Source organism: Stenella coeruleoalba (assembly GCF_951394435.1).
Source record: "Stenella coeruleoalba genome assembly, chromosome: 14".
Classification (NCBI taxonomy): domain Eukaryota; kingdom Metazoa; phylum Chordata; class Mammalia; order Artiodactyla; family Delphinidae; genus Stenella; species Stenella coeruleoalba.
Window position 1 is genome coordinate 55,948,861 of NC_137160.1, and position 21,354 is coordinate 55,970,214.

Consider the following 21,354-nt stretch of genomic DNA (forward strand, 5'->3'; position numbering starts at 1 on the left):
CACACAGGCGTTGGTGGCAGAGCTAGACTAGAATCCAGGGTCCCCGACTTCCAATTCTCATTCTTTTCATTAGAAAGAGTGCTCTTAAAAAATCTGTTTATTTTCTGTCTACTTATCTACCCACAAAGATTAGATCATTATTAAACTGGAAATTTTCTCTTTCCATATTTTAATTCATTAACAATGTGGTGAAACCTGGGCTTTTGATAAGACTTCCTATGAAATGAGACATCATCTGGATATATAAATATTCTCACTGGTGAAATTACTTGACATCAGCACCTGTTCTTTATTTGATACAATGACTGAATTTTAAGTATCTTTTTGAGGTAAAAAAAAAAAAGCTATTGAAAATGAAAAAAAGAAAACCTTTTAAACGGCAGAGGGGGCTGGCCGAATTACTAAAGAGAATGTGCTGAATTACACACTGTTCATTTTTAGCTGAAGGATTCTCTTCAATACAATCACTAGCTCGAAAATGGATAAATGGATATTTATCTTGACTAAAAACTAATGAAGATTAATTATGATACTATTTTTTAAGAGACTTTGAAAAACCATCACTTGTTTGAAAACCACCCATAAAATTAAGCCTCTAGTTGTTCACACAATGTTACCAATTGTTAAAAAGAGCAGTGAGTTGCTACTAAATATATCAGCGGTGCCCCACTAAATTGCTACAGGTCATCGGACTGCTGTCACTGACCGGTAGAAAGGCTGAAGTTAAAGGCTTCATTGCGAAGGAAACAATCGACAATATGGATTCTGTGTGCAACCATGTCATGACAGAAAGCCAGTAAGAGAGGTGAATTTCACATCACTCCTAACTTTTTAAAGTCACTGTCCACAGATGAATCTTGAAGTGAATCACTGAGAGATAACTGGTAATTGTAAGATATGCACTGTCAGTTCCGCAATGTTGGACATTTAAGAATGAGATCTGTGCTCCAAGCAGCAAGGGAGGGCTGAAGATTCCTCCCAACAAAAGAAGCCATCAACAAATGGCAGAGCAATTGGTTGTCATTTCCACAGGTTCTTTTTCTTCCAAATACAAAATCCTCAGTCATGAAAACAAAACATTCATGATTCCTGCCTCCCTCCCTCCCTCCCTCCCTCCATCTCTGTCTCTCTCCCTCCTCTTACCCTACCCCCCTTTATTTATTTATTTTATTCATTCAATACATACATACTGAATGATTACAGTAGGCTGGGCACTTTGGTAGAAACTGGGGATGTCGCAGAAGACAAGATAAACATGCTTTTCATTCTCAGCACTCACATTCTAACAGTGGTGGTTGGAGGAGGTGCGGACAGGCAGTTAACAAGTAAACACAAGATGACTTCACGTTATGATAAGTGTTAGGAAAGAAGTGAGCAGGACGATGTGACTGAACGTGTCTAAAGCAGGGCTGGGGTGAGTTGGGGTGGAGACTGGGGGCGCGAGGGCTCTCTAGTTGGGCCATGAGGGGAAGCTTTCTTGGAGACGTTCGCCCGAGACCTGAGCGTGAGAAGGAATTGCCAGTGAGAACATTCTGGGCTGAAGAAACAGCAAAAGCAGAATCCCCGAAGTGCACTGAAGGAAAAATGGGTAGATTTTATTAGAATCAACTCAGAATGTGGGAGAGAAACAATGTTGCGGCAGGAACACATCAAAGTGAGAATCCTTGAACCTCAAAGGAAATACCTAGAGTCACTGACTGAACTTGACCGAAGAGGTTCTGGAACCTCGTCAGACGCTGCTCTTCACCCAAAGTGCAGGTCACCCTTTCCCTTCCTCCGTGTCTTAATCTAAGTCAACTTTTCACAGAGATTTTGGGCAAAATCCCAACAGAATGCTAGGTACAAGGAAGATTCCTGATGACAAGGTGTGGCTTGATTTTTGTCCCCAAAAGGAACATAGTCAAAATATAATATGATTGGGGAAAATGTCTGAATACTCTCTCTAAAGGTAGTCTTATCTCTCACCAACTGTAAGTCGCTTAGGACGTGGCATTTTGGTGTGGTTGAGGAAAGGAAGATCTCTGGTATTTTGGGTCCCAGATCTTGAAGCCATGATAGAGCAGGGCCTCTGGCTCACAAGAACCAAAACAGCTCCTGACCCCAGAGAGAACCTGGGTCTTAGCTGACACCGTCGCTCACTTTGAAATAACGGTCCTGAATTTTCAGAAACGATTTGCCATAATGTATTTTGCTATCTCGATAATCACCGTTAAAGGGGATTCATTCAATACTTTTTATCTTCTGACTGAAGAGGAAGGTCTAGGGCTTGGCATGTTCTCTCAAGGGTTCAGAGTTCAGAAGAATCGCATTACCTTGATAGGGATTATTCCCCAGCCTGAGACAGAGACAGCATCGGTCCCAGGTGTTCAGCTACTGTCAACAGAAGTAGGAACTTCAACGGACCTTGTGGAGACCATCCACCACTAGCCAGAATGGGCAAGACAAGGCACATGGGAACTGGGTCACAGGGCATCAGACGAGCAAGCACGTGGTCTAAGTTGGTGCTCAAGTATCATAGCTTAAGTACAGATGATGGCCAGCAAAGGCTAGTGATGGTTGGATGAAGCTTGGAGGTCAATATACAGGAGTGAGGCAAAGGGTCCGCTACGGTATATAGACTTAGCACACAGAAACACACATCTGAAGATTTATTCATTCACTCAAGAAACATTTAAAAATCACATCCTTGTCCCCGGCACCAGGAGACACACAGACCAGAGTGTGTGGCAGGGAAGTGAAAGACATGTAAATAAATGATTATACTATAAGTCACCGCCCATGTTTGAAGTGTGCACAGGCCATGAGGAGGGCACAGGTAAAGAGCACCTGGCCTTGTCTAGCAGTAGGTGTGTGGGGTACAGAGAAGGCTTCACGCACTGATGCCCGAGCTGAGTCATAACAGATACAGAGCAACTGACCAGACCAAAAAAAAAAAAGAACATTCCAAGCATTAGGGACAACAGGCTGGTCTCAAACTGTGTTGCTAAGGATTGCAGAAACCCAAACAGTACTAGCAAAAACCCAGCCCCTGTATCTGGCTGTGCAGAAACAGGACTGGAATAATGGAGATTCAAGGGCAAGGTCTTTAAGGACTATGGACAGAGCCAGGGAACGCAGTCACCCAGGAAGGCTGAGCCAGGAACTCAAAGAAAGTGCTAATCCCAGGGCGTGAACCCTAGTCACAGGGAAAACTGAGGGACACTGAAGAAACTCCATTCGAGTTGCCAAGTGAATGAGACTAGATACAGAGTGACTTGTTTCCTGGCTGAAGATCTACTGCTTTTTATGTCTTGGTCTGGGTCCAAGAATTTCTCTCAAAGTCAAGAGCAGGGAGCTGGGTCCACAGGTGGGTGCTATCAGGTCTACAGGACCAGCCTGACTGGAATCACGAGGCCAGGAACCACAGAGACCAAGGGACAAGGCAGCAGCAAACCAGGAAACAAGGGCACCAGCCAGAGTCAGTGAGACTTGCTGAGGGAGGCCGTTTTCTGACCTAGTTCAGGCTTTCTCTCCAGTTTCCCATGGTGGCAGGGATCAATCCCAGCACAGCTGGGCTTGGGCTTCTCCTCGGAAGTCTGCAATTAGAAGCACCTGGCCAACTTAGTGCGTGCAGGGCACGGACGCAGCTGTAGCTTTTTGTAAGTGAATCCTCTCATGGATGGGGGCGGGGATCACATTAAAAAATAAATAAAACTGATTGCAAAGATGGATAGAGCGGATCTCTCTGCCATCATTAAACAGTCTCTGAGCTGACTTTGCACTGCCTTTAAGTGCAGAGATTGCAGTAGGAATCTCGGCTGTGCACGACCTCATTGGCTCACAATTACAAAGGGACAACATCTACGGATCATCTCTCTGCAAAATACGAAGCTCATAAAAGCCCAGGATTACCCTGTTAAATACCATGCAAAGAGACATAAAGCACTTGCAATAGCATATTTTTAAACATCTCCACTTATTTCTTTTGATTATATAGTTGCCCAAATACATATATGATACACACACAAATAAACAAATACATATATAGTGTAAATATACAGTACATGTGCCTTTATATACAATACATGTATTTTATCCATGCGTTTATAGTTCTAAAAAATAGAGATGTGTGTCTTTTTGGAAGTTCCTTTTAAGGATAGATAAGGTGCTTAAAACCCATGAAATAGCTTTTTCCCTGACCTGCCACGAATCTGCTGTGTAAGCTCACAGCAGCAACCCTATGACTCTTAACGTGTTACATACGGTGCTGAAAAATTTTTTTAGTTTTAAGTCATAGAAACCCAAATATATAGATATCAACGCAACTTTTCAAAGGCAACCTCTAAAAAGGATGAAACCTCTACAGAGAGCTGTCCCAGATTAATGAAACCATTTCCCCCCACCCCAAGAGAAAAACAAACATCCTACAAGAAATAGCAAAAGGACGCCTAACAGTATGTCCAGAAGACGAATTTTCTGTTTGATTTTTCTGTCCGTTTACAGCAGCTGCCTTTTGGCTCTACGTTAAAGACAAAGATTTGCATAATAATACTTTTGTATTTATTCCTAGGCATTGGACCCAGAATATTGTAGTAACAGCTGAAATTTCTAGGAACAATTATATTGTTTCAGGAAAGGATCTAGAAGAAGCCATCTGAGTTGAAAATATAAAGGTGGAAATTTTGATCATCCACACGGGCTACCATACATCCTCAAGGTTATTCAAAAGCCAGGTACCTACCTACATTCACTCTGTGCAAAGTAGGATGTGGTACTGTATAGAAAATAGATTTGTAGCCATCAGTACATTTTAAAAAGAAAAAATATTTGTCCAAAAGGAAAAACATATTTAATTTCTTCTTACTAACCTATCAGGATGTTGACTATTGACACCCTTCTTGTAATCGTTAGTCAGATTTTACTGTAAAAATGGAGGGGCAGAGAAATGCAACAGGGTAAAGAGGGAGGTGGAAAAGTAGGTAAAAAGAAGATCTTGGATTCAGAGAAATGAGAACAGAAGGAACATTTGGAAGCATTTATTTAGTTGATTCACTGATGAAAGAAAAAATGTCAATTGACGTCACGGAGCAAAATTGGTATTACCGGACTCGTGTAGCTCACTAGCAACCAACTTGATGGTTTTTCAGGAAAAAAAAATGTTTTATCTGAAGAGCATAATTGAGCACAACTGTGAGGATCACATATTTGCTATAAGATAGAAAAACAGATATTAAAATACTACTTTGTTGCTAATTTCTCTTCTAATATAATAGTAAATTAAGACCTCAAAAAAAATATGACCTGAGAGATTTTAAAGATTCTTTTTTTTTTTTTTTTTTGTGGTATGCGGGCCTCTCACTGTTGTGGCCTCTCCTATTGCGGAGCACAGGCTCCGGACGCGCAGGCTCAGCGGCCATGGCCCACGGGCCCAGCCGCTCCGCGGCACGTGGGATCTTCTCGGACCGGGGCACGAACCTGTGTCGCCTGCATCGGCAGGCGGACTCTCAACCACTGCGCCACCAGGGAAGCCCCTTTAAAGATTCTAATGCCACATATGGTACCAGCTGTGGTAAGTTTTCATATGTAATTTCTTGGCTTATTGACTTAAATTATCTAATCACTGTGAAGAGAAACATCTAGAAAATTCATCTGGCATGGTTCAAGATGGCATAAAATAAGTTCAAGTGTTAAAAGAAATCATCATACAATAGTTCACAGCAAGACAGAGTTTTTTCAAAAGCATGTTGAGTTTGGGATAAACCTTATTTTTAATGGGAAAATTTCTCCTTTGTTAGCTGCCTAGTATTTTCCCCCAAGACCACCACTGGGTTTCTTGTGACAACAGCATTCTCAGGCACTAGAGGCAATGACCTATCTCCTGTAACTGCTGATTTCCCACATGAAAAACATGACTAGGACTACTTACCATTTAGGTCACTTTCTGTTTTCTAAATGGTTTACAGTCTCATGTTATTCAAATGAGTAGAGAAGAAAAGCATGATAAATGGGAACAAGAGAAATGGTTGAGTCCTCACAAAGACAAGCAGAGCCTTAAAAGACAATATCGGCATGGCGAAGCAGGAAAGCAGAGAGTGACATCAGCAAAAAATCCAAGTTAATTCACAGAAGCTCTGCAGCCAGGCACATTTACTAAAATGGCGGGCAAAATACATGCCCGAGGTCAAGCCCAGTCAACGGCCACACAAGAAACAAATGCGCCATCTCTTGACTTTCAGCTTGACATTTTGGGCCACGGAAGATGACGGTGCTCTAATGACCCAACTGAATTGCTAAGTGGTGGTAAAAACTGGAAATAGGTCTTGTTTTGAGTTTTCCCAAAACGCATGCAAATTTTCCATCTAAAGGTTATGCTCGGCGTTCGAAGGCTGTGTCCGGAATAATTAAGGAGCCTATAGCTTCGGCAGAAGTTTCTTGGCTTGGTAGGGGAAGGGATGGAGAGGATCTGTTGTCAAAGGCCACCCTGGAGAACGACGGTGCTCTCCAAATTTAGCCGAAATGTGACGGCCAAATTACGACTCATTGCATGCAGCGCAAGAAACAAATACATCCCTTCAATAAGTTCCTCAGAAAGAAAAACTAACAGGGAAATGAGGGCATGAAGAAAGGAAGAGCCTTTAGAGCTACCGTATGTACGGGCCGGGCAAGCATGCAGCAGACGGAAAGAGTACCACCTGCAGTAACGAACATCTCAGCAGTCTGTCTCTTGTCTGCTCTACAAAAATCCTGTGAGGCCACGTTGGGCAGCTCTTCTCCTTTTCCCTAATCTTGAAGGAGGCGGGGGGGAAATCGTGGTGCCTCCTGGGCTGAGAGGTGTCGTGTACACTGGTCCATCACCCACACAGGCCAATCTGTATCCTCACAGACACACAGGTCTCCATGACTACAAGGATGCTGTACCGCCTCCCCTGAGACGTCTGGCTCACAGGAATGTGAGGAAGGATCAGTGGAAGTTGTGGACCATTTTAAATTGCCTCTGACCACTCTACCTGCTGAGCCTTCCACCCGCCGCCCACTTTGGCACTGGCTTAATGAAGAGCGCTAGGACTATAGGATTCAGTCTATGGCAACTTCATACCAGGTGCGATTCCTTAGGCAAATAATTTCTTTCTGAAATAGTGACTGGAAGAGATGATATAAGAATCTTTAAAATCATGTTTCAACGTGTTTTGACCACCAGGTAAACAATTAATTCCAACACTTAATGATACAACATGATCAGTACCATCCTGAACTATTTATTACATATCCGAATAGGACGTTCTGGGCACTGTCCACAACATGCTAGACAGATGCCTCATCACATCTGCTTGGAAAAGTTTAATCACACCGTCATTCAGGTGCCTATCATGTCTAAACATTCTCAAACACTGGGATTTCAACCTCTAGAGTCCATCTGATTTCATTTTAAGAACATCCAACGCCTTCCCTCCCTGTTGGTCTTTCAGGCTGCTCTTAAAGTATGTAATCTAAAACACCTTCCTCAGTTACACAATTATTTCTTATTTCCCCAATTTTCCGAATAAGTATAATTGCAGAGGCATCACCGACACAAATACACCCACATCACTGCTCGTGAAGAAGGAGAGGGACATACACACACAGCACCTGGAATAATGATTATTCAATGATAAGTGATCAGTTAATAAATGAATGCATAATTGGCTTCAGCGAAATTGGGTAAAGATCCCAATGACATCTGAATGCTCATTAATACCTCTAACCATTTCAACACTTCTAATTCCAGGACATTTATTTATTTGATATTTATTGATTGAGCACTATATTAGAAACTAGAAAAACACTGGTGAACAAGACAGATTCCGTCCTTGACCTTAGGAAATTTACATCCAAGTAGAAAAGAAGGTACGACCCCTGCACACATGCACCCACACACACATATGCAAACACACATAACACACAGGTGGACAACAGGAGAACTGCATATTATGATGAGTGTCACAAATGCCAACAAAAAGGGAGCTGACGTAGACATTAAAGGGTGGTCAGGGAAGGCTACTCTGAGAAGACAGCATTTTAACAAAGACCTAAAGGAGGACACTGGAGGCAGGAAAAAGACCAGGGAGTGTCCGGGAAGAAGGAGAGGCAAGAAGTTGGCCCTTGGTAAAACCTGTGAGGAAACGGTCCCCTCTGGTCGATGAGGAGGTAGCCAGTGGGAGGGATCAGGAGAAAGGGTGGTGAGAGGGCAGGGGCCACATGGGGAAGGATTTACTGAAGAAGGGACTATTTGCGTCTGATTCTATTCAAAAACCATAGTCACAAATCTATGGGATACTAATAACTTATGTCTTTAAACGATCATAAACAACACTACTATGTCTTTTCTCAGAAATACATTATGCAACATTGTTTGTATCTTAGGGCAACTGCCAACACTCAGATTTTGCACAGAAAGACCATTACGGTGCCCAGTTTATCAGCTTCAGGAACAACTGCGTGCATGCGTGCGTTGTGTGTGTGTGTGTGTGTGTGTGACAGGGGGGGGAGGGAGAGGGAGGGGGAGGGGGAGGAAAAGAATTACTTATTAGACATGGAAACCATATGTAGGCTCTTTGTGTTTATGTTGTTTAGTCGGTCACAATCGTTTTATTCCACATGACAAATGAAAGAAGAAATAATTTTGAGATTCAAAAATAAAATATATAGGGCTTCCCTGGTGGCTCAGTGGTTGAGAGTCCGCCTGCCGATGCCGGGGACGCAGGTTCGTGCCCCGGTCCGGGAAGATCCCACATGCCGCGGAGCGGCTGGGCCCGTGAGCCATGGCTGCTGGGCCTGCGCGTCCGGAGCCTGTGCTCCGCAACGGGAGAGGCCACAACAGTTAGAGGCCACAACAGTTAGAGGCCCGCGTACAGCATAAAAAAATAATAATAATAAAATAAAATAAAATATATAAAGAGCTGCAATACTTTAGATAGAGGGTGGCAAGTTTTTTCTCCAAGGGCCAGATTGTGGCATGGGAAAGTCCCAGGAAAGAGTGACAAGAGATCCTGTTGGACTGGACTGGCTAAGTATTCTAATATCTTGCTAGCCATAGGCACAAGGTAATGCCACAGTGTAAAAAAATCCACTAACTGTTTCTATGGGCTCTACATCAATGTTAGAGGAATATTTGTCAGATGTCTTATTTTCTAAATGTGTGTGAACACTTCTGGCATTAAACAGAAAGTTGGCACAGAGGATCCCAATGTTCCCAGCCAGATCTAAAATTCTATGATTCCAAAATTTAAATTATAATACAATTACTAATATGTGGAAGAATTTCAAAAGCAGTTGAAATGGTGTTTTATGACTTCTTTTTCCTGGCTTAACATCTGTGCAAATTCTAGAATGCTAATTCCTGAAGCTTGGCAGTTTGAACAATAATTGACTATTTCCTAGTCACTCTGCAATTGCTTTCTTTTAATTGCAGATGAATCAGTACAGCATGTAAAATCTGAAAACTAAGAACGAACGCTTTCGAAAAACGATTTATTCATTGAAATGAGTCAACCACCACTAAATAATAATTCTACTTTTATACATCAGCCAGTGAATACCCTCGACTACACCTCACACGATCATTAAGAACTCATACACTGACCACCTATTAGAACCTAAAATCAAGACTGATGTAGTCTAGGGTATAAAAATGCTCATTAATTGAGGGAATGAACATAGACTCTGCATCATGGTGCCAGGGTTCAATTTCCAGCTCTGCTATTTACTAGCTGTGTGACCTTGGGTAATTTACTTAACCTTTCTGTGCCTTCCTTGCTCATTGGTAAAATGGGGCTAAAAATAACACCTACTCCATAGGGCATTATGAGAATAAAATAATATAGTCTACAAAGTGAATGGCATAGAGCCTGCTACATGGTCAAGTTTCAAAAAAAGTTGATAATATTATTTCTATTTTCATTCTACCAGGTCTGATAGTTATTGAGCATACAAACCTCATATAATTCTAGGGCAAAAGTGGCTTTCCAAGAGAGCCAGGCATTGTACTAATGTCTGGGAAAAAGTACTCGCTTAAAACCCTACTTTAAAGTATCCTGCATTCAGAATGAAATGAAGAAAATACGGGCATATCTCGTTTTATTGTGTTTTGCTTTATTGCATTCCCCAGATACTGTGTTTGTTCTTTTTTTTTTAACAAACTGAACATTTGTGTCAACCCCAGCTGAGCAAGTCTACTAGCGCCACTTTTCCGATAGCATTTGCTCACTTTGGGTCTCTGTGTCACACTGTGGTAATTCTCACAGTGGTGGTATTTCTAACATTTTCATTATTGTTACATTTGTTAGGGTGATCTGTGATCAGTGATTTTTGACATTATTACTACAACTTGCTGAAGGCTCAGATGATGATTAGCCATTTTTTTTTAGCAATAAAGTATTTCTTTTATTAAGGTCTGTACTTTTTTAGACATAATGCTATTGCACACTTACTAGACTACAGTATAGTGTATGTAACTTTTATATGCACTGGGAAACCAAAAACCTCATGTGACTCACTTCCTCACGGTATTTTCTTTAATGCAGTGGTCTGGAACCAAACCCTCAATGTCTCTGAGGTCTGCCCATAACATAAAATGAAGATGTTAAGATGAATAAAATCAAGTACTTTTATTTGCTTCGTGCAATACACTCTGCATTATGAGGTACTATGAGGGATACAAAAACACGGGAAAGACTCATTCCTGTTATCTAAGAGTTTAAAAATTTTAATACAATAAAATATATGCGCAGTTAAAGGTAGCTGACATGCTCATTACATATCTATTGAGCGTTTACTAGGTACCAGGCATTGGTAACGCAAAGATGATTTTATCTAACATAAACTCTGTGAGCCTTCCTTTCCCATCTTTGAGATGTAGTTAGAAACATCCCAAGAAGATTTTCTGAGAATCCTACGTGAATCACTGCACAGTGATCTGAAATATAACAGAGTACCGATACCCTAAGAGCTCTGAGCAGAGGCCATAATGGGATGGAGGAGAAGCATACCCTTCCAGGAAGATGACACCAGAGGACTGCCTAGAAGGAGATTTTGTGAGGCAGAGAAATGCAGTAAGGACATCCCATGCAGAGAGGACAGGAAATGCTACACGGCCAGGGCTCATGAGGGGAGCAATTCACATCCCTCACCCTCTACTCCACTCACCATCTGATCGTGTTTCTCCCCACCCCCTACTTAAGAATCTTGAATAAGCTTTTGTCCACTGGGTGAGATCAATGGAATCTTTCACAATCTAATCGCAGTTTACCCAGCTGTCTGCTTACCATCATCTCTTTTACACACGGCCACAGAGGGTACCATGCGACAGTGGTGAAGGGTTCAGGTTTTGGAGTTAGACAGAATTTTCTACTTAGTGGCTGTGACCTTCGGGGAGTTATTCAAACTCTTGAAAGATCCACTTTTCTCACTTGCAAAGGAGGAGTAATAATAGCAACCACCATTTGAAACTGGTTATAGTCATGAAATGAAACAGCGTACTTAACATGGCATCGGGTACGTAAGGACTCAGCGAACAGCAACGATTAAAAATATATCAGGAATGGTATTTTGAGGTTAATCTAAGGACGGCTTGCAAAATGGAATCTGGGAATGAGGTCAGCGTGAGGCACAAAGCTTGGTAAGGGTGCTTCTGCAGGGGCTGAGGCGTGAGGCAGACCAGTGATGGTGGAGAGCATGTCAGGACTGGAGGGATTCGAAACAACACCAGGACCTAGGGATGGGCTAGATTAAGTAGGAATGGAAAGATGCCTCTAAGATTTTGACACTGAGCAAACGGTGGTCCAATTTTTAAAGAATGAATAAGTCACGTGAGATGGGCTGACTGACTTTACCATTTCACAACTTGTAATTATACAAGCTTATGAAACAGATACATATTGAAAAGGAATCGCTTCATTTAGAATTACGACATAACCACATTAATTACATTTGCTAGACTGAATCCCGGAACTTTCTTTTTCGCCTTCATGACGAAAACCATCCCTGTTCTCCTGGACTCTCTTTGATTAAGGAGTCAGGCTCCTCGAAGCCTCAGGGCCTCCCCCTTAGGCTCACCCTGGTTGGACTTGCACCATCCAGTCGTACCAAGAATCTTGCTAAGTCAGTTTAGACAGAACTCCCCACCCTCCATAACTGATCACCCTTGATATCTGATCAAATTCTTCACCTTCCACCCTTAGTATCTGATCACCCTGGTCTGCCTTTAGCAAGAATCCTACTAGGTCTGTGTAACCAGAATCTTCTCTTGCTTCTGATGTTTCCTCTTAGTAATTTCCATCCGCTGACTCCCACCCTGCTCCTTGGCTATAAATCCCTACTTGTCCATGTTTTATTTGGAATTGAAACCAGTTCGTTACCGAGGTCTGTTTGGCCCTGTTGCAATAGTCCTGAAGAGAGCTGTTTTAAACTGCTTTAACCACTGTCTAGCTCTGATTTTCTTTGAACTTCCCAGCTACTTCCTTCTTCTCCTGCCTCCTAACTGAGGGCCTTCCATGGAGTTCAGTCCATAATTCTTCTCTTTTTCTGTTAACCGTCTCCCTGGGGTGGGAGGTTGGCGGGCAGGGTTCATCTTATTAAAATCCTATTGGAACTCAGGCCTCCCGTTTACCTGCCCAAGGCACCTTCCTTCATATTCTAACTATGCAATATTTCCCATACCTAGAAATAGGTTCGAGTGAAAAATAATGACAATAAAATTGTCAGGAGAGAAGCAGTAATTTACAGGTCAAGAAAGAGATACATTACTCAAGCTTTTAATACCAATGCACACGTTATTTTGCCAGTAACTTTTCTTAAATAAAAATGGACCAAAATATATGAAACCATCCATGTGTCCCCTCATGAAATATTTTCTTATGTGTAACATTTAGAGTTTCTTGATCCCCAAAGGAGATTAAAATACATACCCAGTTAAGCCCCACTATAAGCTGCCGTTTGAAACATTTGAGTTTCTTATTACTTAAGACCCAGGAAGTCTCTGATTAGGAAAGCTGCCTTGCCAGGAAAGTGATTTTTCTTTCCCCAGGAGACAATATTAAAGAGGGCAATACTGCTGAGAGCTGTGTGTGCCAAAGGCAATACGCTGTATTTGTCAACAAATCCGATGTCTGCATGGAGAGGAGAGAACATCTCAGCTGTTCTACAGTGGATCGTCCCTGCATGTCATTACACGCAACACCTACGACACAACACCACTAATGACAAAATGCAAAAATAAAAACCCAAAACCATACAGGGAATTGAATAGTGTGGCCAGAAACCCAAACACGTTAGACAGCATCGGAGCATAATGCCTGATCGCCACACTCTGACTGCAATCACCCGACTAGCTGGGAATTCACGTTATTAGATGGGTAATACGGAACTTTATTCAACAAGTTCATTCAAATTTACCAAAGATGGCGGTGGGGGGAGTGATCTCATAGATGACTCCCAGGTTTCCAACCGAAGCAACTGGGTGTGTGGGTCATGGTGACATAGATGGGGACAGAAAAGAGCAGAGGAGGGAGGAGAAGATGGGAGGGGGCGTTTATGCGCTGAGTGTTGGAAATAAGAGGTTGACGTGACCGTGAAACACCAGTGGGCTGTCTTCTTATTTCATACACAGGAACGTAAATGTGATCAATAATTCAGGGCTGGGTTATTAAAGGGAATGAATTTACAGTAATAATTCAAACTACATCATTCTTGCTTCATTTTTGCTATTTAAACATTTAGCAATTATCTGAATCTACTTTAACTTATGGTTTGAATTTTCTCCTAAATCTAGTGTCACTATCACTCCAACTGGATCATCTCAAATTGGCCACATCCTTGCTTTCAAGTATAATCTATAAAATTGGGGTAATCCTGGCCCTCTTGTCCTGGTAAATAAGTTTAAATTATCTCTTAAAGACCAGCTCTCTGCTTTTCCCCTGTAGGACAACCAGTAAGGACAGGTAATGCCGCAGTCAGGTGGTTCTGATTGCCATGGGTCTGTGCCCCACTCTGCCATGTACTAGCTTTCTGTTCTTTGGCAATTCTTTAGCTTCTTTACGCCTCAGTTTCTTCATCTGTGAAACGGAGAGTACATTTCAGTCTTGGTTTATGGCTCAGTACATAATTTAAAAATATTATACAGGAACTTAAGGAGAATTGGTATTCTCCAATTGTTGGCTGAAAAAGTCCACTTATGACCATCAAATGAAGCTTCTTAGTGTGCGCTCATGTCTTCTATGTCTTCAGTGAGTTTTTTGTGAGTTTCCTCTATCATGGAGAAAAATATCTTGACATCTACCGACTGTGATGGTGGATTTGTCAGTTTCTCCCTGAAGTTGTATAAAACGTTCTCAAAGTTTAGAGTAAGGATTAAGGGAGGTAACTCAGACAAGGTGCTCAAAACAATGCCTGGAGGGTAGCAGAATACGCCACCCCAAAATATGCCACTTTGGCATGGGGATTAGAGTCAAGGGCATTTGAAAAACAGCAGGTACAAGTAGAATCTTGTGTTTTGACGTCCCCTTTGCTTCCTAAAAGCAGGAGATAAACCTCCCATGTGAAAGATGTCCTCCCTGTACTGGGAGGAAAGAAACATTGTTATCACCAGAGGGGAGGATGAGAGAATTCTGTACAAAGAGATCTTATCGAAATAACTCATCCTCCTTTAGCCTCCCTGTATATTTTAGTTACGTTGCCACAATTCCGCCTCTTTGTTCAACCTAGTATATAAACACGTAGGTCCTGCTACTTCTTTGGGTCTTTATTTCCTTATGAAGACCCCATGTCACAGAAAACTTATATTAAATAAATTTGTGTAATTTTCTGCTGTTGATCTTTCTTACATCGATTTAATTTTCAGGCCCAGCCAAAGACCCTAAAAGGGCTGACATAAAATTATATCTCCCCTGTATGGGCACAAACCTGAGTATTTAACATACGTTTGCTTTTACGTTTTTAATCCTAAATAAATACAAAGACCTCAAACATTTGAAGAGCCAGAGAGAAATGCATTGTGTATCACTACAATTATTTTGTCGGATTTGTACATTATTTGATTTATAATTCCCAGATCCTCTTGGAATGGTAAAAAAAAATGCCAGCCCTAATGCTGCTTGTTTAAAGTGGTATCATCTTTTCCGTAAACGTAGCTTTTAAATAAATATCTTAGGTGCAAATTCCCAGCACATGATGAAAATGCAGCGAGAATGAAATAAACTCGGCCAACGTGCCTTTCATTCTTCTCTTTTTTTCTTATAATTCTCATCAAGCTGAGGTCTTGTTACTACATAGTAAATGTTGTCCTTGGGTATTCTTATAGTGTCAACAAATACTAAAAAAATGTGAGTTGTGATAAACTCTATTATATTCTGTTTAATAAAAGAATTATTCTATCATACAACAGAGAATATGTGTCTTTCAGAGAGTATTTAATAGATCTTTTCATTAAAAGAAGGCCAAGTTTGGTAATAATTGGTCTATGTAGAAATAACTATACTATCGTGAATGACTGGGTTGTCTAAGTAAACAGTATCACACCATCACCTCCACCACTACCATCACCAGCACTGTGTGTGTCTGTGTGTATACATATACGTATATATATTGCTCTCTCCTAGAGTTTGAAACAGCTTCATCAGTATGATTTTCATCCAGACGGTCATATGGCTCTGAGACATGACAAACACAACATCCCACAATTAGATTTTAGTTATCTTACAGGTGTCTAAAATAACCAATGTACTCAAACAGCACCAGCAGTTCTTGGCTCTAAATTACTTCTGATGAAAAAGTATAGAAGAATAAAATATAGTAAGCTTTATCTCAAAAGACTTTAACTTGCAGACGATTTATAAAATACTGAAAGAGTAAAGAAGAAAACAGGATGAAATCCTCTGCTAAGAGAGGTGAAATAGTCCACCAAAACCTTATTGATCTACCCCTATTAAGGAGAAAGCTCTGGATCTCTGCTGAGGTAGGACTGGGGTTAACCAATATCAAAGTGACAGTTCAACCTCAAAGGAAATGAATAAATTTAAACAGCAGAAAAATATACAATATTTGCATGAATTCTGTAGTAAACGAATCATCTATTGACCAAAATTTAATTTCTTTTGCCTCTGGGAGTAAGGCTGCATCAGACAAATTGGCTATAAACATAATTTTTCAGAGGACAAGAAAGAAAAAAATAAGGAATACCTTTGAACTTACTGGAATCATATACAAATCAAGAGCATATAAATATTTATTCAGACGCAACCAATGTCTTGAAGAATCTTTCACTTCTGTCCTAACTGCGGCCACATAACAAGACGTAGCCAGAATGCGATTTGCAAACTTTAAGCTTTGACACTGAAGGAGTCGGTCTTGATGATGAAAAGGGCCTTGTTTGCTCTATGTAAATCACTCAGAATGCATGGAACCAGATATCCTGTCTAGCTGAAAGCCTACGGTTGAATTTTCCCATTACTCTGGCCAAGTCTCAGATGACTAAATTACAGATACATTTTCCAAACTGGGTTCATCTTTTAGAGTCACAGATAAACATTCCTTAGCCTTGCAGAATTACCGTGGAGAAGAAGAATGGAATCTCCATTAACCTCTAAAACCATGGTTTGGGCTCTGGTCGGCTTAGAGGCCTGGACAGGTCTTTAGACATCACTATGCTCAGCAGGTAAGTGCTGGATAGCTTTCAGATTATCCCTCGTCTTTAAAGCCACCTGGCAGATGATAACAACACTGCCCCCATTTTACAGATGAAGATACTAAGGTCCACAGAGGGGTGCGCTAAATTCTCCAAGCTCAGAGTGTTAATAAGTGAAAGAGCTGGGATTTGAGCACAGATTTTTCTGTATCCAAAACCCTGCTCTTTCAACTTCACTGCCAAATAGGTGACGTATTAGTTGAGGAATTGACACTCATACTGTCACGCCTGATTTGAAGGAGCATTTCATATGACCTGCATCCTGAGATTGCAAGATACGGAACTAGAATAATCCTTCAGGGACATTTACCCTAAATCCTTCTTTTTAAAATGGAGGCAGCTGAGGCCCAAGGACTCAACCAAGGATGTACATCAAGGTAGTAACAAAGTTGGAACTAGATTCTTTTCTTGAAGCTTCACGTTAGGCATGCCACAGGAGGACGTGACAATTTTAATTTTCTACCCTTTAAGTGAATGATGAAATACATTTTTGAGGTTCCTGTTTTCATTCATTGCTATTATTTATGCTAATATATAATATAAGAGGCTCTTTCAAAGGTGCCTTTTGAAGTTGATGCCACTACAGAACCCAGAGCGGAAAGAAATATGTGGGAACTTGGTTTAAACACACACAGAATAAATTTCACACTGAGCTCTAAAAGCGGGCCTTCAGCCCAATTTCTGGAAAAAAATCAAAGAGCGGGCAGAAAACAGACAGGAGGAACAGTTATTTTAGCACGAAAAGTAGGATAAATTTACCAAGCCAATCATGGGATGATGTGTGCAGATAAAAGATGCAGAGAGAAAATTTGCCACATTGATACACGAACACATTTGGATGCGAGAAAGCAAAAAACCAGAAAGCACAATTGTCCGAAACGTGAATAAACATTCGAGTGATGCCGCAGCTGCAAAAATTTAAACTCCAGGAAGAGACATTCGCAAAGGAACTTATTAACTGGATGTTCGTGGTTTCACATAGCCAGGGGCTCTTTTATAAAGCAAAACGTACAATCCGTCTCGATAGAAATTATATCTCCCCCCCCGTTGTACTCAACCAAATGGCAAAAAGTCCTTTTTGAAAGATTCTGCTTATGAAAGAGCACGATACTATTGACACCCAGACGCTCAGGCTCTGAGGAGTTATTCCACCTAATCAAATGCCTCATATATCGAATGTGGTCTTCTACAATAAGGAGGTTTTCACGGGATGGTAATTAGTCTTTCCCTAATGGCAGTTTCTTTGGAGAGCAGTTTCTTTGTAGGCGTTAAGTTCCTTGCTGAAACCAACCACTGCTTGCCAAACCTGTCTATCTGTTCCTCCCACCTTCCCTCCCTCCCTTCACTTCTATCCATCCAGCCGTCCATCCATCCATCCAACAAATATTTATGAGTCTATAACACAGTGGGGGATATAAAAATGTATCAAAAAGCTTACTGTTGGGGACTTTATGACGCTAAGGTGGTCTCCGACCAGAAGACAGACCCTGTTCTTAATCTAGTACACCTCTCCACAATGGTGCATGCCGGCAAGTGAGTCCTTTTATTGCGGTCTTTGAGTTCAAACTGCAATGTAGGAACTGTAGTGCCGGACTGGATCATTTGTTTTACAGAATGGTTCTCAAAGGAAGGTTCCTGCACCAGCAGCAGCCACACAGCCTGGGAACTTCTTAGCAATGCAAATTCTTGGGCCTTGTCCTAGACCAACTTATGTTTGAGAACCCAAATGCATCCAAATCACTTGGAAGACTTGATACATCACAGAATTTGCGGTACTAACCAAGGGTCTAGACCACTGGTGAGTGAAGTCAAGGGGTAAGAAATGAGTCGAAAACTTAGAGTGGCAGGTTTTAAATGTCTGATTAAGAAGTTTGGACAATGATAAGTTGGTCAATTAGGAAATAATTTCCGAGGAAAGAGCAGAAATGGTCAGAACTTTTATTTAGGAGACCTTGGAGTCTCATGAGACCACAGAAAGGAAGACAAATGAGAGGCGAAGGCACTGTTCAGGTGAGAAGACACAGTCATTGACTCTTTCTGTGATGACCCAGGAACTTATCAGGCCTCAGATGAACTGGGACCATTCGCTCAGTCTGCATCCTGAGCTCAGGATGAGGGCTGCTCTAGGAAGTATCTCTCCACTGTTGTGGGATTCTCTTCATTCTATAGTTTGATTCTGTCCAGTTTGGGGATTTCTGCCTTGCCACCTGTCACTGCTTCCTTGGTTCCCCTGCCCGGCCTCTTTCTGCTACCCTTTTCCTTCCTTCCCCCATTTTCATTTCCTTCATTAGGAATTTGCATGTTAATTGCATCAGTTGAAATGTTTGCTTGTTCATTTGTTTTCACAGCTGCTCCGTAGAGAGCTCACCAATTACATTCCTCCTCTGAACAAAGGCTCTTCTAGGTCACAACACAACCTCAGCCTTTACCTGGCTTCCTTTTCATCTGTTGAATATCCTCATGCCGAAAACAAACAAACCCTGATTCACTTTAACGTGTTAAATCTGTTGCCAGCTGACCATCCTCAGAACTTCATGCTCAGACCTGCATAATTTGTCACGCCTTTCACACAAATAATGACACTGCTAATGAGGTTGTTTCCAAATAGGAAAGACAATACTTATATTTTTGTGTTTCCACAGATACCTTCTTGTACGTAAATCAATATACGGTGAGTAATAAGTACAGGTACTATAAACTATTATTCTGTTATCTCTGTTCCAATATTTTGGTCATACTTCAAGTCTTACTATATATAATATCCAGTGCACACGTGGGCCAAGATGTACTTTTCACTCTGAACATGGACAATTTATTGATGAAGAAGTCAGTTTTGAAACAGACTTCCCTTTGGTTCTATGCCATTTGGATATCACACTTCAATGCCTTTAAAACATAAAACGTTTTCTTCCTGGAAATAGTTCATTTAGGAGGATCATGTGATTTATTTGATGATTGAAAATAAAGTAAAAAGAACTACAACAGACACCTCTGGTTCCCTGCATCACACCCCCTTGGTTCACCTCTGATTTCAGCCATAGCTGCACAGATGGACGGTTCTGTGCCAGCTCAGATTCTCTTTGCCTTTGCAGTGTCTACCACAAGTGACAAGTGCCAGCAGAGCCCAGAACTGTGGGGGAGTTAATGGCCCAGGAGCAATCCACAACCGAGGGGAAAAAGCCAGTGGGTAAACCTTTGGCCACACATCCTTCAGGCAGAAATTCCAGGAGGGATCCCAGATCCCCTCAGAAGTCCCAGGGGGACCACGTTCCCATGTCCACCGTGAAGAACTCATTCACCTGCTCTTACTTTGGTCTTTGCTTCTTCCCCCATTCTCTCTCCCCAATGCTCGGGATCAGCTCTCCAATAAAGGAGCATGCCCAAGTAGTTGCCCCGGGCAAGCAACCAAAGCAAACACGATCGACTGTTAATATATTCAGCGATATCAATCCCCTTCAGATCTGACACCACGTATGTAGTATCTTTGAGTTTTCCACTGTCGAGACCTTTCTTGTTTCTTTCCATAAACTACACAATAAAATGAAAGGAGCAGAGATCATAGCATTGCCTCAAGTGTTTCTGTTGCCTTTCTTACCTCACACAGATCAAGTTGATCAGTCTCTGGTGATAAATTCGAATCCGTCCAACACTCCAAGAGAAAAGAAGCTGACGCTACGTCATCTCCTCCCACAATTCCATGCCTAACCTAAAGCACAACATTCTAGCCCGCAGATTTACGAAAGTGGCATCGGCCCGCTCTGCCGCTGCAGATCAACACCAAGAATAAAGATGAAACATATCAAACACATCTGGCCCAGATTCTGAACAGGCAACTAAGGAGTTAAAACAACACAGACTTGAATATGTCAGCAGCCTATTAATACGCCTGGAATTACAAGCCAGAAATACTTTCATTAAACTCCACCATACAATCAAAAAAGAAAAAAAAAAGTTACTTTACACAGGGTGACTGAAAAGGAAGCTGTAGAGATACGTGATTTAAGGGAAAAGTAGACAGTTTTACCTTTGATGATCAATTTTCCATTCTTCTTGCTTCTAAAGCAGGAAAAGATCCAAACGTTGCAGTTTTCTTTTTTTTTAACCCGATGTCCCTCTTGGTATGTGATGGTCAACTGTTCTGAAACACAATTAAATGCAATAATTAGATGCAGTAACTACCCTGAAACAAAAAGATACTTAAGAAGATTGCCTAAGAACCACCCGGGCAGCCATTAAATTTAATGATGTGAGAAGAGCGTTTCACAGCAAATTCGTGTGGCAGGGCTCTTGCAGGATGTTCCACTTTATTTTTATGCTTTTCAGAAAAGAAAATCAACTATACAAATAAAAAACAATATCCCCGTAATAAATAGGTTTGCTGTTCTACAATCTACTTTTCTACTATTAACATTTATATCCTCTTTAAAAAGCAATAAAACGCAAGCACTGATCATGTGATTTTGTAAGACATATTACACACACAAGACTGTGTTCACTTCCTGTGCATTATTTGTTTTAACAACACTGCAGCTAAGCAGCTGCGACTAAAAAAAGGGGTTAAAAAATATTCTTTCCAGGGTAGTTCTTTTGATATCACAGGAGGACACCAATTATGGCAGAATCTTTCCAAGGGCATTACTAGGTGCTGACTGATACCTAAA

The 21,354-nt window shown here is 41.3% G+C and overlaps 1 protein-coding gene across 1 annotated transcript in view; it reads right to left on the reverse strand.

Moving 5' to 3' along the window:
• Positions 1–21,354, reverse strand: part of DLGAP1 (DLG associated protein 1) — a gene marked incomplete at both ends in the record, with an annotated part of 968,578 nt that overhangs the window by 524,283 nt on the left and 422,941 nt on the right. Inside the window, one exon of the mRNA XM_079943254.1 lies at positions 20,718–20,831. The remainder of the gene's footprint in view (positions 1–20,717; positions 20,832–21,354) is intronic.